This window comes from Polypterus senegalus, chromosome 1, assembly GCF_016835505.1.
Source record: "Polypterus senegalus isolate Bchr_013 chromosome 1, ASM1683550v1, whole genome shotgun sequence".
Taxonomy (NCBI): domain Eukaryota; kingdom Metazoa; phylum Chordata; class Cladistia; order Polypteriformes; family Polypteridae; genus Polypterus; species Polypterus senegalus.
In genome coordinates this window covers 206,477,936-206,483,935 of record NC_053154.1, presented here as the reverse complement: position 1 = coordinate 206,483,935, position 6,000 = coordinate 206,477,936, and positions in this window count along the sequence as shown.

Below are 6,000 nucleotides of genomic sequence, written 5' to 3'. Positions count from 1 at the left end.
CTAAGTTACACAGGTCCATCATGAAGATGAATATTCACTGATTGAGTCTCCAGTGCCAAACGACAGCACTAAATGTCAATGAAAAGTCTTTAGAATGTAAGCGCACTCATGCAAAGGAAACTTAAATATGCTTGTATACCTGGCATGAAAAAAATGTCTGGCTTCCAAGAAGTTGCCAGGGCAAAAGAGCTGCTAGAGTGGCACATGGCAAAAGAAGGTCCAAAAAACTACCCAGCAAGGAAAGAGAGTGAGTAAGTCACAATGGAATTTCATACTGTATATATCCCAGTGGAGAATGTAGAAAATACTAACAGGCAGTGATATCTGTCATGTGTGGTGTCCCAGAAGTGAAAACTCTAGAGGTTACTGAGGAACACATCTAAAGAGATTTCAGATGCCAGGGGATTCTGACTATCCCACTGCAGAAAACTCAAGAGGCTTGAAGCATGGCAAGGGAACAGAGAGCCTAGTTTGCTAGTAGATGGCTGCTAGAGGGTTCCTCCATTTAGCGGAAACCCATCAAGTTGCCTAATTATGAAAGTTGCATTCATCATGGAGCTCCTGCAGGACTTCCATAATATCAGATGATTAAGAATATATCAGACAGTACTACCCTTTAGAAAAACTGACTCTGTTTTAAGTTGTTTAGAAACATGTAATTGGTAGAAGTATGTAAAGGCGCTGGTGCACAACAGAGCACTAGTCTGAGTTCTTGCCTGGTGTCACTATAGTCAAACAGGATTACACTTATATTAAAAGCTATTCCATGGGTTGGTCTGGAAGTTACCTCAGACCAGATAAATACTGAGCCTCAGGTATGAAGGAGGGATGCTCCTTGAGGGGAGGATAAGAGACCAGAGTTACGAGCGGAAGAGAAGGTGGCAGAAGAAATGGACTTCTGGTGGTTCTTTAGAGGTGTGTGAGCCACCCAGCTGTGTAAACTAGACCCTAGGAGTGGGTGGGGATTTTTATTTATTCTTTTGTACTTTGTGTTCTTTCTCTATTGATTCACCTCTTAAGTGTACTATACTTTTTTAGAATAAACAACTTTTTGTAATGTAATATATCTTGTTACAGATAAAGAGGGAAAATAAATGTGGGCTGTTCATTTGCAGTGGTCACTGTCATGTCTTCATCTGCTCATTTTGCCCTACATATACTTATATGGATCCACATAATGCACCCAATTATTAGAGGCTAAGTAAAGCCAGGGAAAACTTAAATCATTTCATAACAACAGGAACAAATGATACAGGATGAAGCTTAGTTTGCCTCTTTTCAGTAAGACTGCAGATGTTTAAAAAGGCCGAAGACTTCTAAAAAAGATTGCAGAATACATGCCTTAATTTTTTACAGAACATCTGCATAGATTTACTCTCCAGCATGCGTGGTCTTGTGGATTCCTCAGGGATTTATTACCAAAACTTCTCATAACTCTTGTTAAGATTTGACAGAAATTAAGGGTGCACTGATACTACCATTGAGGAAACAAAGGTTCTACTGTTCTCTCTTGCAATCAGGTCATTGCATGCCCAACCTAATTAATTTCTAATCTTCACCTCCACTTTGGTATTGACAGTATAACTCACCTTTAATAGAGGGGTCATTTGGGAGCTTGGAGGCTTTGACATATGCAACAGGACCAAATAGGTTTGCAGTTGGAAAAAAAAATTAATCAGAAGTGTAAATCTAATAGCTAGAGTAGGAGGGGACCTGTTTTATACAGAAAAGAGTCAATGGTGGCACCCATAAAATTAAGAACATGTAAAGTAATGGCTGAGTTAATATGTTATACTGTCAGCAATGCCTTAATGTCTATTTTCAGGTTCATCTTCCACCTTCTTGAAATGCAGTATGTCCTTGGTCCCAGCTGTTTTTGAATGTACATATACAACCATATTCATGAGTGCTGCTTCTTCGGAAACAAAGCACGGTGTAAACCTAAAGTTTAAATTAAGTTCATAGACAGGCTGCCGCTGGCGTTTGTCATGCCCACAGGTAATGCAGGATACAAGTTTAATGAGAGGGGCGGGATATAAGCGAGTTTTGATCACTTTGTAACTAAGTTAAAATTGCAGGTGAAGGGCTGTGCTTATGCAAATTCCGAGAGACTGTGTTTGTGGGGTATTGACAGTTAAGGCGGTTGGGGGAGTCACGTCATCATCTCCCCTCCCATTCACCTCATTTCGCTCTGAGCTGAGCTCCGCAGCTAACGCAGTCTTGCAGAACCAACTTTGTGACGCTGCCACCAAATACTCATAGAAAAATCCACAAGTTAATACACACGCTGTCTCTACAGTTTCTCCACACTGAATCCTCCAGGCACTACTTACAAAAGGTTACATTGACAATCGTGTTATGTTATTTTTAAAATGTTTCCTTTTCTTAGCACAAGCACAGCTGAGAAGCTTCGATGCATGTGCTCCATAACGCTTTAAAAAATCACGCATTTAATCACACTTTGCATTACAAGCAAAGGGGAACTTCTGTCAATGCATGATTTCCTGGTACACCGATTACATTGATCAGCGCTTCACGATTCATTTTAGCCTCGCACCCCCTTGGTTTGAGAAGAACTATGAAAAAATATGAGGTTAACACAGAAAAAAAGATCACCAATTGAAGCTTTATGAATAATCGATTCGCCATCAATAATTGTTTTGGTAAAGCCATACTCAGTGTAATCCTCCTTCCTTTTTATAATTTTTCCGCCACTAGCCATGATTAAATGAATGGTAAAAAAGTAAGAGCGAAGCGCGGGTGATTTATTCAGGCAGGCAGCCAACAGCTCAATAGCTCGAATTTGGATATAAGTAGGTTCTATTTAGTCGCCAGAAATATCTTTGTTAGGAATGGAAGTTGAATTTAGTCTTTAAATTTCTATGGTAAAGAAAAAGTTATGCAATGATGAATAAATTTAACTATATGAAGTCAAAACGTATATATAAAGTCATTCCCGAATATATAAAGTCAAAACTTGATTATATAACGTCACTGTCGGAATAAATAAAGTCATAACTTGAATATATAAAGTCAGCGTCGGTATATATGAAGTCAAAACTTGTTTCTGAATATATAAAGTCAAAACTTGAATATATAAAGTCAGTGCTGGCACTCTATGATCGGCAGATAGGGAAGCTGCTATATAATAATAAAATTACTATTACTATATAGATAGACAGGGAGTTCACTGTATAAAAGACAGACAGAGAAAGCACTACTAACTGAAAAATGGTACAGCCTTTTTATTAATCAACAGATGGTTTTAGGAAGGCAAGCAGACATGACAGACCGTTGCAGAGCCTGCATCACTGCGGATGCCGCACCGATCCTCCTGTTGATTTCACGGTCCATTCTTCCCTCACTCGTGAACAAGACCCCGAGATACTTAAACTCCTCCACTTGGGGCAGGATCTCTCCCCCAACCCTGAGAGGGCACTCCACCCTTTTCCGGCTGAGGACCATGGTCTCAGATTTGGAGGTGCTGATTCTCATCCCAGCCGCTTCACACTCAGCTGCGAACCGATCCAGAGAGAGCTGAAGATCATGGCCTGATGAAGCAAACAGGACAACATTATCTGCAAAAAGCAGTGACCCAATCCTGAGTACACCAAACCGGACTCCTTCAACACCCTGGCTGCGCCTAGAAATTCTGTCCATAAAAGTTATGAACAGAATCGGTGACAAAGGGCAGCCCTGGCGGAGTCCAACTCTCACTGGAAAAGGGGTCGACCTACTGCCAGCAATGCGGACCAAGCTCTGACACTGGTTGTACAGGGACCGAACACCTCTTATCAGGGGGTCCGGTACCCAATACTCCCAGAGCACCCCCCACAGGGCTCCCTGAGGGACACGGTCGAATGCCTTTTCCAAGTCCACAAAACACATGTAGAGTGGTTGGGCAAACTCCCATGCACCCTCTAGGATTCTGCTAAGGGTGTAGAGCTGGTCCACTGTTCCGCGACCAGGACAAAAACCACACTGTTCCTCCTGAATCCGAGGTTCGACTATCCGATGGACCCTCCTCTCCAGAACCCCCGAATAGACTTTTCCAGGGAGCCTGAGGAGTGTGATCCCTCTTTAGTTGGAACACACCTTCTGGTCCCCCTTTTTAAAGAGGGGGACCACCACCCCGGTCTGCCAATCCAGAGGCACTGTCCCCGATGTCCATGCGATGTTGCAGAGACGTGTCAACCAAGACAGTCCTACAACATCCAGAGCCTTGAGGAACTCCGGGCATATCTCATCCACCCCGGGGCCCTGCCACCAAGGAGTTTTTTGACCACCTCGGTGACTTCAGTCCCAGAGATGGGAGAGCCCACCTCAGAGTCCCCAGGCTCTGCTTCCTCATTGGAAGGCATGTTAGTGGGATTGAGGAGGTCTTCAAAGTACTTCCCCCACCGACCCATAACGTCCCGAGTCGAGGTCAGCAGCGCACCATCCCCACCATATACAGTGTTGACATTGCACTGCTTCCCCCTCCTGAGACGCTGGACAGTGGACCAGAATCTCCTCAAAGCTGTCCGAAAGTCGTTCTCCATGGCCTCCCCAAACTTCTCCCATGCCCGAGTTTTTGCCTCAGCAACCACTGAAGCCGCATTCCGCTTGGCCTGCTGGTACCTATCAGCTGCCTCCAGAGACCTATTGGACTCCTTCTTCAGCTTGACGGCATTCCTCACCGCCGGTGTCCACCAACGGGTTCGGGGATTGCCGCCACGACAGGCACCGACCACCTTACGGCCACAGCTCCAGTCAGCCGCCTCAACAACAGAGGCACGGAACATGGCCCATTCAGTCTCATTGTCCCCCACCTCCCTCGGGATGTAGTCAAAGTTCTGCTGAAGGTGGGAGTTGAAGCTACTTCTGACAGGGGACTCTGCCAGCCGTTCCCAGCAGACCCTCACAACACATTTGTGCCTACCAGGCCTGACCGGCATCTTCCCCCACCATCGAAGCCAACTCACCACCAGGTGGTGATCAGTTGACAGCTCCGCCCCTCTCTTCACCCAAGTGTTCCAAGACATGTGGCTGCAAGTCCGATGACACGACCACAAAGTCGATCATCGAACTGAGGCCTAGGGTGTCCTGGTGCCAAGTGCACATATGAACACCCTTATGCTTGAACATGGTGTTCGTTATGGACAATCCGTGATGAGCACAGAAGTCCAATAACAAAACACTGCTCGGGTTCAGATCGGGGGGGCCATTCCTCGAAGTCACATCCTTCCAGGTCTCACTGTCATTGCCCACATGAACATTGAAGTCTCCCAGCAGTACGAGGGAGTCCCCAGAAGGTATGCCCTCTAGCACCACCTCCAGGGACTCCAAAAAGGGTGGATACTCCAAACTGCCGTTCGGTGCATACTCACAAACAACAGTCAGGACCCTTCCCCCCACTGAAGGTGGAGGGAGGCCACCCTCTCGTCCACCGGGGTAAACCCCAATGCACAGGCTCCAAGTCGGGGGGCAATAAGTATGCCCACACCTGCTCGGCGCCTCTCCCCGGGGGCAACTCCAGAGTGGTAGAGAGTCCAGCCCCTCTCAAGGAGATTGGTTCCAGAGTCCAAGCTGTGCGTCACTAGCTCAGGCTCCTTCCCCTTCAGAGAGGTGACGTTCCACGTCCCAAGAGCCAGTTTCTGTAGCCGAGGATCAGACCGCCAAATTCCCCGACTTCGGCCACCACCCAACTCACACTGCACCCAACCTCCCTGGCACCTCCCATAGGTGGTGAGCCCATGAGAAGGAGGACCCACGGTACCTCTTCAGGCTGTGCCCAGCCGAGCCCCATGGGTGCAGGCCCGGCAACCAGGCGCTCGCCATCGAGCCCCACCTCCAGGCATGGCTGCAGAGGGGGGCCCCAGTGACCCGCGTCGGGGCAAGGGAAAACGTCGTCCAAAGTTTTCTTTCATCATTGGAGGTTTGTTGAACTGCTCTTTGTCTCTATTTATTTTACAACTCGGAGAATTATGTCAAAATGGAATATATTAAATCATATCAATC